Raw genomic sequence first — 17438 nt, forward strand, 5'->3', positions numbered from 1 at the left:
GATGTACACGAGTGCAAACTGAGGGAACATGCAAAGATCCACACAAAGCGCTTGAAAATTCTTTGAACTGAACAAGAAGATACCAAGAACTTTAGCGTTGCAAATCATATGCTCGCCTGGTTTTTCTGCAATACATAAGAAATTCCTTACGTATTTTATATACCAATTATCTTTTCTGGAGAAGGATCACTACACTTTTAAAAAGAAAACATTTTCTTAGTTTACTACAAGTTAATGGTATTGATGCTTAAAATATGCTAGGAGTACATACCTGGCTGTTCACATTTTGAACATTTTGTCGAAGATGGCATTGTCTGCACTATATAAATTATCTACCTTGAAAAAGGGAAATACATTTGGATGCGTAATCGTGTTTCTAAATAAATGTGCAAATATATAGATTTTGTAATTTGATTAATTTAAAATAAAGGTGATGCTGTACTTGCTCGGTTTAACTTTTTTATTTATCATATAACACTACAGTGTAACAGATACAACGCACTTAAAACCTTGTAGGGTTAGCGCAGTAGTTGGTACACGTGCTCCTCAGCTAGGCGACCAGGGTTCAATCTTCGCTCATGAATATCTCATTAAAAATCGAAACCTGGTTTTTGCACCAATATTTCATAATTCCTCCCAACTTCCGAGAGTCTAGTGAAATTAATTAGGAAGGAGTGCGTGCATACCCTCTGGGGCCTATCATAATGCATCCTCATGCGCGGAAGGACCTCATATACTTCGGATGACACACAGTCCGGTTCGCACAGTGGTTGGTATACGCACTACTCTTTCAGACGACCCGGTAGGATTCAATCCCCGTTCCCAAAAGCATGCGAGTTTAATTTGTGGTCACCTGAGAAATGGGATTTCCTCCGGTTATTCTGGTTTTCCCAAACAACACAAGACCACATGGTACGCCGAGTGACTTAACGGTATTTCATATGCTCACGCTCACTCTTTGAGATTTTCTGTAATCATCACAACAATCGATAGTATTTTCTGTCATTGTAATTGTATGACATTATAATGGGAACGAGAGTTTGCATTTCTTGATTTCTAATCGATTCAAATATATGTTTAGAAAGTCAGCTTTAATTTAACTAATACACATACATTTAACTAATACACATAAAATGAAACACCGGCTGCACCAGCAGTAGAGAAAAGTGATTACACGATAAGGTCATTTTTAATGACAATGAAGCAGGTTCCAAACAGTGAGACATAAAACAAATGCACCAGAAAGGACGCACATTTACATAACAAACGATCAGACATAATTAAACTTGTGACCACCGAATTGGAACACTGTAAAAGCACATGGGTTTTAACCGGTTTCGAGGAGCTCAAACCTTACACTTTGCCGAGAATAAGTCATAAAACATTTAATTATAAATGAATATTAACCTCCTAACTTAACGACATATAGTAAATGGAGAAAAGTAGAAATAAATTAATAAAATTACAATATAACTACTCAATTTTTATATACAGACCAGAGCACTTGAACCATACCTAGAAGGCATAATGAAATGAAAACAAAACGAAATTGTAATCTTCGCTAAAAAGCATCATAGAATTAACATAATTGTTTAATATTACTATCATTGTCGTGAAATTCAGGAAGAAGCCGCAATAAAAGGTGAAAAGGGTCCAATTACAAAGCTTGGTTGTGTATGTCTATCTTTAGACACTTAAAATAGTTAAAGTTTGATAGTTTCAAAAACATTTAATCCATATCAGACAGTAAAATTTAAAAAATTATGATGAAACACGAGATTCATAATACGACAAGCAATTTAAGTAGAGATATCCGCACCAGAGACCTGCATGCGTCAGGAAACAAAATATATTCATTGGTGAAGTAATAAGATCCTGAAATTGGCTTCACATCTAAAACGTCATCAGAGCTTTAACGAAATAATCTAAGAGATTTATCTCCAAAGTACTTAAACATAAATTTAACTCGTTCTGAAAGAAATTCAGAATTATAAGAATTTGTTTGCTATATTTTACGACTTCAATTTAATACAAACTTACCTTATCGAACACGTGAAAAAAGAACGTTATATTTTGTTTGGAATTTATAATTATCTTGATGTTAATGGTGCTTATTTACTAAATTGTTATTTTCTCAATGTATGAATTTAGTCATTTTTATTTCGTAGATCAGGGAAATCGGATTTAAGATATTTTCATTAATATAAGTTTCAGTCATGGAAGCCATATAATTTTCTTATTTGTGAACAAGGTGTAGTAGCTGAAAACACACACAAATCAGAAGATCTACCTACTGCAACACTCAGAGAGTAAATTATATTTGTTTATCACGAATTATCTGCACAGATATGAACTAAGATACAACAATCAAGTAATCTTTAGGTGAGTGTCCTCTTTAGCCCTCAACAAATTTGAAGTGATTAAATAAAATTTGTATTAAAAACCAATAAGCGCACAACATCCATTAAATTAAAAAAATATAACCAATTTACATGTATGTGTTTGTATTTACTCTGACATATTTACATGTGCGAACAAGTTTAAGGTGTCATTATAAAAACGTGTTTGTTATATCTAACTGGTTAATACCCATCTTACGGACATTTAAAAACTTAACTACAATATTGTTTTTTTAGTTTATGATTTGGCGAATTTTGTACAAATATGATGTATAAGAACCATAAATTAAACAATTCAATTTTTAGTCAGTGCTAGATTACGTTCATTGAAATCATTTACTCGGAAACAAGCCATAGCAAATAGAACAAATTGTGTAACATAAAATATTTTATAAAGATCTTCAGCAAAGTTATCATTTATGAATGGGAAATTAACAATATAGATTTAAATATAGAGCAGTTTTCACTTCATCGTCAACAAGAGCAGGGTAAAAGTCTGGGAGTGAAACATCTGTAAACGATGATGACCTATTTAAAGGTTGTTCAGCAACTTCTGTATTGTCGATAATTGGATATTCTGTTTAAAAAAAGGAAAATATATGTGTCAAAATGTATCTATTTATCGACGAGTTAGATTAAAACACTCAGTACATTCAATTTGATTATTTTTCGTTTAACTCAGCATACATTATTATACTCAGCAAAATTAAAAGAAGAACACTTATGAGCGGTGCACAGTTCGTTCCCATAGCCACAGCAGTCATTTGTTGAAATATTTTACCATCGACTGTAACAAAAATGTTTCAAGAAGAAAGTTGACATGTAAACTGATCTAACATTTCATTGGTAAAGAAAGTAGATGTATGTTCTATCAGCGAAATAAGTTTATTTTTATAAGACCGTGTGATAGTGTTGTATAAAATTAAAAAAAATTCATATGTTTTAAATTTTGACGTTTTTTAATCTTTTCTTTCAAATTGTATGCATCCCAAGTAACGTTTCTGGTGATCTGAACTGAATATTACAATGCAATTGAAATTTCACGTTATATTTTATTTTATAACTACAACAATATGGTGTGTGCTGTGTTGATGGAGTAGTTTGTATTCCTGCACACATCACTAATGTGGTTCTATATAAAGTCTTCAGAGGCTATCAGCGATATAGTACCGTCTTATTCTGTCATCGTTAGCTTTTTTAACACTTCCGTGTACTTAGCTTTGTATATAATTTCTATTCGACCGATTTTAACTTGTGCATTCATTAATTGTGAGGTCTTCAAGACATTCTTATTACAGACCTATTCTTGACATGAAGCCCATATATATAAATATATTTATGATTAAACCCTTTTCTCACATTGCGTGGTCCAAATATTTTCTGTTGGGACAAGATTCAACTAGATTCATTTCATGTAGCCCACTGTTAACATTCATCAAAAGAGTTGCTATAGTAAATTAACTCAATTTTACGACGATCTGCTTTTAATCTGAAATGATGTGTTTTGTATTATATTTACAAAACTATATGTACTATGGTTGTATAAGTTAAGTAAACATAACTTTCCTCACTTTACTTAAAAAAGCATAATTATTCAATCAACAGAATCCAAGCGTAACACATAGAGAATACTTGGTTAGCGTTGAATACAGAGAAGTTTATGTTGCGAGGATTAGAAAGCCGGGAGCGCGAGCCTTGTTCGAGCCGAGCAACATAAACTTCTCTGTTGTCAACGCTAATCCTAGTATTCTTTTTATCCCATTTGATTTTTTTTCAACGTGACATTTAACATAAATAGATCTAATAACCTTAACAATAGTTTTAATTCATTTTTAAAAGCGCTTACAATCTAACGAATGTAATCATGCGTATTGATATAAATGTACTTGTTCTGGTACGCAAAATAGTCTTTAAACATTTCACTCAAAAACTGAAAAAAGAGGAAAAATATCGCCATATGCCTCGATTCAATTTTACGCAGCATGCGAATTGTAACACATTACGACCGCGAAAAGAAGATTTTACTTTAAAATAATTCATGTTATTTTCGAACGAAAATGATCAAAATCCAATATGGCGGCGATTGCTGCTGACAAAATGATGTCGATGTCAACATACAACATGTACATGTAGATTTACACACAGAGTCGTTCTAAACATAAATTATCAAAAAAACTATACTCGCCTTATTTGTTCATGGACGCTGCAGATTTTGATGGCGTCTATATCTAGACATAACATCCTGTAGTTTGTGACCCAACACATGATCATCCGTCATAATTCTATAAAACTTGAAACACTTGTTGCAAACGGGTTATTCTTACTGAATAGACTTTCTTAGATAAAATAACAAAGACAAGTTTATTCATCAAAGAAAACACCCTTGTGTTTTTACATCTAAAAGCAAAACAATTCAAAAAGACTACTGAACCAAAATACACACCCATCAATATGTTCTACAAACACAATTTAACATCCAAAATTAGGCACGCACATTCTGAACATCAATACAACGAATAAGCTAGATCTACATGTAGATCTAAATCCTTCGTCTCACTGGTTCCATCCAAAGTAAGTAGTCCATAGAATATGCACTTTTTCATAATAACATCCAAGATAAATTTACACGAAAAAACTACGCGTCTTCAATGTTTTATTCCCAGACATCGCATACAAGTTTCGTGTACACCAAAAGATGACATCACATATTTTTGGAAAATGACGCAATAAGTTAATCAGCTGATTCATTACACGGATGACGAAAAGTTATGTCCATTGACTAGATTTAAAGATTGAAGGTCGTATAATTTAAAAGCTAAGGTTTTCTCAACTCTAGAGATTTCTTATGAAAAATCATTCAGTGGAAAAGTAAAGAGTAGTCCGTGCACGTGACATGTATATTAAACAAGGTGGGATACAGGCTAGTTTATTCCATGTGGTGTTATGCCGTCAATGTCCGTATAAATATGGGGTAAAACATGTTTAGTATGTAGTTGTCAAAGTTAAAATCATATTCCATTAACTGCAAGTGTTATTCATTGCATTTTTTTATTAATCAATTTCGTTAATTGAGAATTAACATTTGGAGATCGTGCTTCGTTTTGTGCGGATTTTTTTTTTTGCTGTACGCAAATTTCCCATATCTTTTAAAATACGCAATCTCGAAACCAACATTCCAAGAATATATTATGAAACAGTATCCGTGCTTTCTGATCTTGTATATGTATATACGGTAAAGTCAATAAAACCTACTCATATTGCATCAACACAGTCATTTATGTTTCTACGCACGCCGTGTGCAGAGTGTGGAATAGTGTATGGCACTATATGAGTGTTACTTGTTAACATAGATCGGATCCATGCTTAATGCGACGAACGATGCTTTGATGCTTTTTAACGATGAACCAAAACTCTGACAATATGTTTATCATGAAATAAATAACAATTAAAGTCAATTATCATGGTTATTAATTCAACAATTAACTACTTATACATATTTGTTCGTGTGTTGATTGTTAAATTGGGTTCAAAATACACAATCTACTTGTGGTATTTCTTTCAGGTGACACTAATTGCTAAGGTAGTTTTTTATTCTTTTAATATAAAGCCAATGTTGTGGTCATAAATACTTTAATGAGTTTTTACAAAACTAATGCACTGGATAAATGCAGTCATGAAACATTTTCTGGTGTAGATTTACAAATTCGAAAAAAAATCAAACTCTCCGCCATGGTGTTGCTTGCGCTCCTGGTATTTTTGCACCTGGTGGTTTGTCGCAGACACGGTAATGGGTCGAGCGGTAGTTCGTCGAACGGCGGCAAGTCAAACGGCTGTCAGTCAAGCGACAGTCAGTCAAGCGACTATAAGTAAAGTGAGAGTCAGTCAAACGACAAGAAGTCAAAAGACAAAGGATCATAAGTCAGTGCAAATGCCAGCATGAACGGCCAAAACTTTAAGGTAGCAGGGGTTGTGAAACAAGACACTGAATTGGTTTAAGCGCAGGTGTGAATGGTCATGCTGACACGCAGGGAAATTATGAAGCGTCTGTGGAAGTTGAATTGTAGTTCAGAAAGAAGATAAGTTTTAAGCAGGTGTGCTTCAATGTGTCGAATATTAGTTGTTTTTTGTGTGTTTTGTAAACGTGATTCCAATGTGTACAATCCATTACATAATAGGAGTAATACTTTATTTTTTGTACAAAAGGAGCAGCTTCTGTAACTCTGAAAAGAAAAGTTTATTTAAAAGTATGATTTAAAATGTAAGTGTCTCGAATATATCTTCCACGTTATACACCATTTAATCGACATAATATAATAAATATAATATAATTATAACATAGTTTTTATTGAACTAACATAATTGCCGATAATCATATAAAATATAACATACCCAATACGATATTATATAATTGTTTTAAAGAAGAACTATTTCACTTTGCACACATCTGCGTACCAATGTGATTTCAACCTGTATGACACGAACAGAGACGGTGCCATCTCCAAATAAGAGTTAGCAGTTGTGTATGGCGACAGAGCGAAAACTAAAAAGTAATTCGAAACACTGGTATTGTTTTCAGGTAAATTATATTCTACAGTTCACGAGTATTTATAATCTATAGAATTAAACATACCATTATCTTCACAATAACATCGATATGAACATACATTATCGAAAACATCAGCTCGTTAACATTATTTGGCATAAGGACGCCCGAGTGTTAAGCACTTTTGTACTACAAACTCGTCAATCCAATCTTTTCTATTAAGGTTCTCAAAAACATGGTGTAAGGCGTTTGATAAGGTAGAATATTGAATATAATGGTTGTGCTTGCAATAAGAATGTGAACATGAATTGAATTATTCACCTTTCAAAGACAAAGACACATATTTCATTATACAGTATTCAATTCGATCACAACTTGAAACTCGATGGCCGTTATGGAGTTCACAAGAAATGCAGCACAAACACACATTTTGTGGAAATCCGACAATTTGTAACATTTATATATCGTAGGTTGTCCCCATATCATTTCGTGTGTTTCTCAACAGCAAACGGACAGGTGAACTGGGAGGAGTTCGTATACATGATGGGCAATGACTTTGCAGGGATGCTAATCACGATACACGATATATAACTGCTTGAAACACGATTAATTTGTACAAACATATATTAAACGTTTACAACTTTTAAACCTTTCGAAGCCTTTTTTCCTTTTAGATCTTTACCTTCTTTATTTGAACTAAACGGGTAAATTAATGTGCATTTTAGAATATGTTTAGAATAATAAAGTCACCGTAACGTATCGAAATGAAGACAATATATAAACGTGTTGCATGCGATCTTAGCGATTAACAAACGTACTTTTATTATAGCTTACACGCGTACATATTAAAATATTTTCCTTTTGCTTGACTTAAAGCGGGTATATACGATTTTGTCAGATATTTATGAATTTATATAAACTGTGTAAAAAACTTATTATATATATATTTCAATATAAATTAAAATAAAAGTTAAGAAGAATATGTGTCAAAAATGCGAAATAAGCCAGATATTTAATGCTGAAATTGAAAACGGCTGTACAGCCGAATTCGCCATCATGTATACCATACATGTACGATGTGCATCTAAACTTACGAGGGGTGTTCCGGAAGTTCGTGGATTTTCGCTATAACTTTCATTTGGTAACATAAATGGACAAACAAATAGCATGTTAAGAATATTTCGTCCTTTCCAAATATACTCTCCAAATATCAGGGAAATACATAAAACAATAAATATATATCAGAGATTTAAACATGAGCACAATGCGCATACCGACGCACGTGTAACGTTTCTGTTCAACGTCAATGACGTTATGAAGTTAACAACTGTCAAATCTTTTCCACATAATCATCTCCAACGCGAATGCACTTTATGTGTCGGGAAATCCACTTGTCAAAAGTGTCTCTATACCAGTCAGCGTCAAAAGACGACACAATTCGCTTTGCTGCAACTGTAAGTTCCTGTTTACTTGCAAAGCGAATACCGCGAAACTGTGATTTAACTTCCGGGAAGACGCGGAAGTCCATAGGGGCCAAATCCGGGCTGTAAGGAGGACTTAGGCGCTGTAACGTGAAATTTGCCGTAAATTCTGTTTATCAACGACATTTAAACCAAATTTAAATTCGCGTAACGCACATACTTAATTAATTAAATTAATATAATAAAATACACGCGTGCGCCGCATGTCATTACTGAGGTCTCTATGGCAACGCGTTTCAAACGCGCTTTGTGGAATTCATGCATTTTTAGCTTATATATAAAGTCCGTGATAATTGGTTTGTATAATATGTAAATTTCATTGACTTTTACCAGCAAACTAATAAGTTATAGCGAAAATCCACGAACTTCTGGAACACCCCTCGTAGTTTAACTGTTTATAATACAAAGACGAATGCTTCGGTTATTGTAGAAAAATATGTACGTCACTATCGGCTCGGGGCGCTAATTTGTCTTTGCTGCATTTTATGAAATTCGGCTTTAATGTATAATTTTTCTTGCCTTTTTTGTGTTATTGTAACATATTTTATCAATATATTACAATTAAACACATATAAAAATCGTATATACCCGCTTTAAATACGTAAGCTTTTAGTCCATGTTTCTATTTTTTGATACGATTAGTGACATAAGTATAAGCGAGAACTGTATTTAAGCGCTAATGTCTTTATACAAAAAAAACATTCACCGCTAGTAATTATGTTCAGATTGTGCTAAAAACATGTCTTTATTTTTATTTCTAAATTCACGACTTATTGGAAACAAGACAACATTAAGTGTTGTTTTGGATCGTTCTTACTTTTAAACCCTTAGCAACGGAAATATGGCAAATTGAGAGTATTGCAATACTTTCGGTATGTCATTGCGGCAATGATTATTTTGCTTCACAGTGTTGCTACGTCGTTTGCGTTTTACTCAACGATTGCTGTCGTTTTCGACTTTTTGTAGAACAATCTTAAATTTATTACATATCCGAAAACTTAAATAAAGTGTGTATAGAGAACGCTTCCATTTTCCATATCAAGCACGTTTCCCGTAAACACTTTGCTTTCTTTGTCAAAGATATCCGTATAGTGTTAGAAAAATAACAGTTCGTTTAGGGACACAACTTATTTTTAAAACTATTGCGTTTAAATATATACAAGTATGGAAAACATGTAAGAATCGGGAACGGCTTTTGAAGAAAATGTGCATACGTCCTTTGTCTCCAAAGAATCTTAAGTACGACATGTCCTTAACGCACAACTATTGTGAAATGAAAAACATGTCAATACAGCTTACACTGTCACCATCAAGTTGAATCTGTTTTGCGTTTTAAATTTTCCACATACATCAATTTAAGATATTGAATTCGCAATGTACACGTAATTGTTTTTGGAAACGTGTAATTTATTAACTGCTGGAATCGTGGCATAATGTTTTTAAATGTACCCAAAACTTACATTGAAATTCATAATTTTATTTATAAAGGTTTTTTAGTGAATATTTAACCAAATGATTCAACATTTAATATGTCCAATCATCACTGGATCGTTCAATCAAGAAAATAAAACTACATATGTAATGTATAATTAATAAATTGTGTAAAGTCAATATTTATTTTTAATAAGTTGGTATGTAATCTAGACTGTTATTTTCGAATTATGCACATACATTTATTCACACTTGAAATGTTGTAGATATGGAAATGAATTGCAGTTACTGCATTGTTGTATGGTGTGACAGTCCGTCTTTATAGCATTGCGATTCATAAATATTGTGTAGGCAATTGAGCACGAAACAATCTTATAAATCTATAACCTCGCGGTATCATTGTACGCAAAAACACCTTCAAATACTTCGAAGAAAAAAAGAGATGTGTTTGTCAGAAACACAATGTCCTCTAATGACCTAGACCTTTCACCACTCAGGTTAAAGTTTGGGTTAAAGTTTTGGGACACACACACACACACACACACACACACACACACACACACACACACACACACACATACACACACACACACACACACACACACACACACACACACACACACACACACACACACACACACACACACACACACACACACACACACACACACACACACACACACACACACACGCACACACACACACACACACACACACACACACACACACACACAAACACACGCACACACACACCAACACACACACACACACAATGACAGACACACACAATGACAGACAGGCAAAAAACAATATACCCCCGATCTTTCGATCCTGGGACATATAAACAACTCTTAATATGCCAATGTATAGGAAAGTGAGTGCCGTGTTCATAAGAAGACCAACTTGTTACAAGCTGTAATAAAATTCTGCATTGTGTTCGTTCCGTTCAAAGCCATACTTAGGTAAAACACAAGCAAAGTACGCACGCGTATTTTATATTATTTACTTTAAATTTACATGTTATAATCTTGTTGTTAAATATACATCACACATTCTGAACACACAACCATTCAGTTATATGTAAGTGCTTCATCACAACACATGTTCACTTGTAGTCGTAAACAAACACAGGTGCAATGGCTAAACCAAATGATAATTCAAAAACTTAAGGTATACCCATATTGGTACATGAATTCAAATTATTCGGAATACATAAATTATAATTTACTTAAACAATGTTAAAATGGAAGTGTAAGGAAGTACTCGAATGTGTTTTATGTAGGGTAAAATAAACAAATAAAATGGTAACCAAATTTCCATTATTACAGGGGAAATAACATATACAACAAACAAATATAACACAACTCATGAACTTTGTGTCATTCAGAAATAGGTTCTAAATAAAACCATGGCCATGCCGAGACCAAGATATATTTAGATATACAAATATGTATAATTTATAAAACAACGTTAAAGGCTACTTACTTCTACAGGAATCGAACACACGTTTGGCAATCTAGTGACATGCAAGGAGTTTAAATGGCAGGCAAATTCCACAAATCCTTGCCAAATTGTTAGGAGCTTGCCTACCTAATTAATTATTCTATCTAATCTAACAGACTAACACAAGTATTCCATCTGTCTGGCATATATTAAATATGCAAACAAACACTATCCACATGGAAGTATTAGGTGTAAGTCAGTAATCATAATTACTTAATCTTATTTAAATGGTGTTCAAAATGTTGTTTAAATAACTTATTTTAAATTTTCTATTCATGTCAGACTTAAATATATACTAAATATTTAAATATGACACATTAACGCACCAATCAAAGTGGGTTATTTAAGTATTTGAACCAGAAACAAAAAACAATTAGGACTTGCTCTACATTAAATCACAAATAAATTATTAAGCTATACAATGAAAACAATGTCGATGAAGCCTTTGTAAAATCGTTTACTGACACGTGTGTACAGAGAAGTGTGGGAGTGACCCTATAGAAAGCATGGGAACACCTTGGCAATTTTAACATCCCTAAATATGTAAAATCAAACTATCAATAATTATCACATGAATATAGAATTCCCCATTAATGCTTAAATGGAAATATATTAAACTTTGTGTGCATTGTTTTGTGTTATGAAACTACAACTTATTATATAAATATCTGATTCCATATTAATAATAGGTAGTTATATATATAACTTTTAGGTTTTAATATTAATATTATTTCTATAGATATAACTTGCCAGTCTCAACTGTATAAAATAAAAACAGATAAAATGAGAAATAAAGGGTATACTATTTAAATATTGGTAATAAAATAAGTGTATCAATTTATAATAATATAATTTTCATTTCTAAGAAAATGGTTTCACTACTGACCACCAAAATCATACTGTGATTGTAGAACAGAGCAAGAATACAGTGTAAAATCAGAGTTAGATTTGTTCAGTTACACAACATGTCCTTTGGCAGTGATATTGTAATCTGATTAGCATCTATACTTACAAAATACAATTATCCATATATCTCCATACAAAATAATTAAATTCTAAAACATATGCTGTATCAGCAAAACAACATCAAGACACCTACGTACCACCAGCTATCCAAGCAATAATATTCACAGTTGTATATGCATGGATTTCAGTATAATATGCTGCACAAATGAACCTATTATGGCATATTACAATATAAGGCAACATAATTATGGGCCTGCAATTTTGACAACTAAAGATTACGCTTATGTATTTACATGCTAATTTGAGTGAAGTTCTTTTTAAGAAAACAAAAAGTATATTCCTGTACTTGTATATAATACATTTAAATTCAAGACGGGTACTAAAAGTTTGTTAAGAAAGAACGTTAATAAATGTTTGTCTTATTGAGTATTCACTGTAAAAAAGGATGAAGCAAAGTTAAAAGTAAAGAGTTATATACCTTTAAGTATATTACAACATAAAAAATGAATTATAATATGTCAGTCTATGCAATATGAAATAAGAATTTGTTTTATTTACTTTAAAAATACATGGCATGGAAAGAAAATCTTTATATATGAAGTAACTGTTCAAAATCCCTTACTATGATATGCACAATATGACATCATCAAGACATCAGCGAAAATTATTAGCATTTTACTTAATAATATCAGAATTAAAATGTAATTTGCCATGTTCCATAATCTTTTATTTCAACCTCGACACATACACATGAACAGATGACATCACAGTAGGATTTTTTACATTAAATCATGTCCTCCCTGCACATGATTCTGACACGTACACGCATATTGATGAAATCACAGATGATGTCAGAAATTGTTGTCCTCGTCCACTATGGCATCGCCATTTTCATCAGTCATGACTAGGGAGCCCACAGCTTTACCCACCTGACCAGCCCTGTTGAACAACAACAGGGTTGATTCTGACTCAAAACTCAAAAATCTTTTATGAACACCAAATTGAGCATGATGGTCAAACAAATAAAAAAAACATTTGAGAAACATTTCAAATTTGTGTCAGAACACTGACCTTTGTATGTTTGTATACTAGGCAAAGATCATAATTTTCGGTCAGAAGTTGTACAATAAATGATGTTGTTCATTGTTTCAGGCACAGGTTCTTTATTATATATAATTAAAGAATCGAAAATATGAGCAATAGCAAACAAACCTGAACACTATTCTTTTGCCGGAATGTGTAACAGATTGGAAACCAACCCACTTATCAGGGTATGTAAACCATCCTTATTCTTTGAAATAAAATCTTTCAAAATCACATATCAATGCTACATAATTGTTCCAATACAATAGGTGAGGCACATTTAAAAAGATCTGCGTTGTTTGTACCTAATCAGTATATCAGGTTGCTTCAAAGTTTAATTAATCCGGATAACAAATAGTACAACTATTAATCAATGACAAGCATAGAGAGAAAAAGCATAATGCAACCACGAAGCATGCGCCTAATTTCAAATGGGGTGGTGTGTGGTCGCAAATTGAGCTTTCGAACAATCTCTTCATACAACCTTACGTATTTCCAGCATTGCGCGACCACAATTCTAAATAAAATGTTGATTTCGGAATTCAAGCTCAAAGACCGAACATTATGAATACATATTTTATGGACATGTAAATCGTTAAGAAGAAGTTACAAGCAGTGCACGATAGGTTGTCGCGCGAAAGAACAACATGACTACAAGGTGATAATTCAAGATATATGAAAAATAAGAAATAAGCTTAAAATGCTTTATCCGAAACCTAATGAGCATAGTACAGTTTACAGATAATTTTTCAACACAATATTCTCAGGTGGCATGTTTATGCAGTAGTCAGAAACTGTTTAGCATCAATATCACAGTTTGTCTGGAAAATATATATCTTTTGAAACAATGTATAAAATATTGTAAGTATCATGAGTAGGAATGCTTCACACAAGAACAGATATTCGAACAGTAAGTAAAAGGTCGAGTATAAGAAATTCATTACGAGCAATTCAACTGGAATACTTAAATTTCTTCAGCATAAATGCATATCAGATGATTTTCCATATGTTGTTGTGCACTTATGTAAGATCCGAAGACACATCAGCAATTTATCATTAATTTAGATAGTGGGTGCTCTTTTCCCACTAATATATAATATAATGATTGTATGGTATTCGTTGAATTCGTTTCAGTCGAGTTGGTTAGGTAATATCGAAATCGAGCTAAAGTAATATTTCAACGTTCTAACTTACCCTATCAACTAGACCTCTACAAGCTATTGGAACATCACACTTTGGTCATATTCCATGTATTACTTGGCACAATCAACGAGACTATCTACTGTAATATTCCTTTTCTTATTTGCGACACAGTAATATATCAAAGCAGAACAAATTGCCATAAATTTTATGTGACGTTAACCATGCTTTCGCGGAATAACGATGCGGGCTACAGCCGTCCGAAAGTTTGTATTGTATTAGAAGTAACCCGGATATTAGAATGATATGCAAATTGATAATGTCATCTGCGAATATGGTTTTTGGTAATTTGTTGTAAAATCAGTTTGTTTCGGTTCAGAAAATTGATATGTATGTATGTAATGAAAGGCTTGTATATATGTTGTTGACAATGCTTTTCTTTTTGTATAGATTTAAAATGCGAATAATGCAAACAAGAAATATCTTTAAAAAAGATATACGGCGTTGATTGTGGTTTGAGTTTGTGAAAGGTAAAGAGTTAAAAAAATGAGACCAAGGATAGCGAATGTCTTTTTCTGTGCAGTTCTTAGCTGGATCACACGCACTACGGGATGTTACGCGGAGTTTTCGCGGCTTTTTATAATACACATCCTTTGGCCCTACCACATTCACCTAAATTTAATAAACAAATCTCTGTAAATTGCTTGACGACTTAAAGGGATCTTTTCACGCTTTGGTAAATTGACAAAATTGAAAAAAGTTGTTTCAGATTCGCAAATTTTCGTTTTGGTTATGATATTTGTGAGGAAACAGTAATACTGAACATTTACCATGCTCTAATATAGCCATTATATGTATCTTTTGACGATTTTAAAACCTAAAAATTATAAAGCGTTGCAACGCGAAACGATTGAATAATTTGGAGAGTTCTGTTTTTGTCGTTAAATTTTGTGAAACTACGAAGATTGCTTATATAAGGTATAAAATACGTTTAGAATGTGTTCTCGGCGGAATAGCTCAGTAGGTTAAAGCGTTTTTACTTCAGGAATCTGGCAGGACTCCAGGGGTCACTGGTTCGAAACCTGCTCCAGGCAATGTTCTTTTCCTTTTTTTGATTTTATTCTTGATTTTTTACTGGAGCTTTTACGATCCAATGTTTACATTTATCAATATAAAGCATTTAATGAATAAGTTAAAAAATGCCAAAATCTGTGAAAAGGCCCCTTTAAAATCTAAATTCGTCTTAGTTCCTGCGGATAAGGCTGCTAATAATGTTATCATAATATGACGAGTGTTTTATGTTCAAACTATTTCACAAGAACTTTCACAAACTACGTCATATTGTGAGTACAATAAGCAACTTAATGAAATTATTACCGACCATATTGCCCAATGCATAAAGTTAAATGTAATAGTCAATATTACTGACAAGAAATTGCCATCACTTTACTGGATACCTAAATTACATAAGACGCCATATAAAAGTCGTTTTATCGCTAATTCAGTGTCTTGTACAACCAAACAATTATCAGTGTATCTTACATCTGCATTGAGTGCTATTAGATATCATATAGCTAAATTTTGTAATAAAGTTTATGCAAATAGTAATATAAACCTATTTTGGTCAATAAAAAACACCTTAGAAGTTATTGATAAAATTGAAAATAAAAAATATAAGGTGTCACAGGTAAGTACTTATGATTTTTCGACACTATATACAGCGCTTCCTCACGCTTTAATAAAATCCAAACTTGTTTCTTTGATTGAAAAAACTTTTGCTAGAGAGAAATGTTTGTATCTAGCTTTAAACACTAAAACAGTTTTTTTTTACTAATCAGATATTAGATAATTACATCATTTGGACTGGTCTTGACTTTTGTGCAGCACTTACTTTTCTTTTGGATAACTTGTTTGTTGAATTTAATGGTAAAATATTTAAACAAATTATTGGCGTTCCTATGGGTACTAATTGTGCGCCACTTATAGCTGACCTTTTTTATATTGTTATGAAAGCGAATTTATGTTAGAATTATCTAAAACTTAGCAAGTAGATTTGATTAATTGTTTTAACCTTACTAGTAGGTACATTGATGACATACTTAATTTAGATAATCCATTATTTGAACAATATATTCACAAAATCTACCCAAAAGAACTAGTCTTAAATAGATCGTGTATATCCAATACAGACGCTGCGTATTAAGACTTACATCTAACTATTAATAATAATTTGATCAATACTAGTTTATACGACAAACGGGACGATTTTAACTTTGAAATTGTGAATTTTCCGTTTCTAGATGGCAACATCCCTAAAGGACCTTCCTATGGTATTTACATTTCGCAGTCGGTACGTTATGTCAGAGCATGTTCTTGTATTAAAGATTTTAATGATCGTAATCTAATATTAACTAAAAAATTGCTTAAACAAGGCTTTTTGTATCATAACCTAAGAAATAAATTTGCTAAATTTTACTCTAAGTATGGTGATTTAATTTCAAAATATAATGTTTCTTTAAAATGGCATTTAAATAATGGAATCTCCCATCCATCATTTTACGGAGATGTTTTGAAGCGTGTCCGCAAATTAAAATATGTTAAACCAAATGTTCATATTAAACTTTTCAATTTAATTAACTTGTTTTTATCAAAAGAATACGATGCTTATGTACTTAAAAACACGTGTTTGATGGTTTTCGATTCACTATATCTTTCTTCCCTTAAAATTTGGAATCATTAGTGATATTATAGGCATTTTTCACTGTTGAATAAAATTGTGTCATTGTGTCGTATGAACAAATCTGCATGCATACTACATTATAGGCATTTTTCACTGTTGAATAAAATTGTGTCATTGTGTCGTATGAACAAATCTGCATGTAAACTACATTT

Source organism: Dreissena polymorpha, chromosome 11, assembly GCF_020536995.1.
Source record: "Dreissena polymorpha isolate Duluth1 chromosome 11, UMN_Dpol_1.0, whole genome shotgun sequence".
Lineage (NCBI taxonomy): Eukaryota > Metazoa > Mollusca > Bivalvia > Myida > Dreissenidae > Dreissena > Dreissena polymorpha.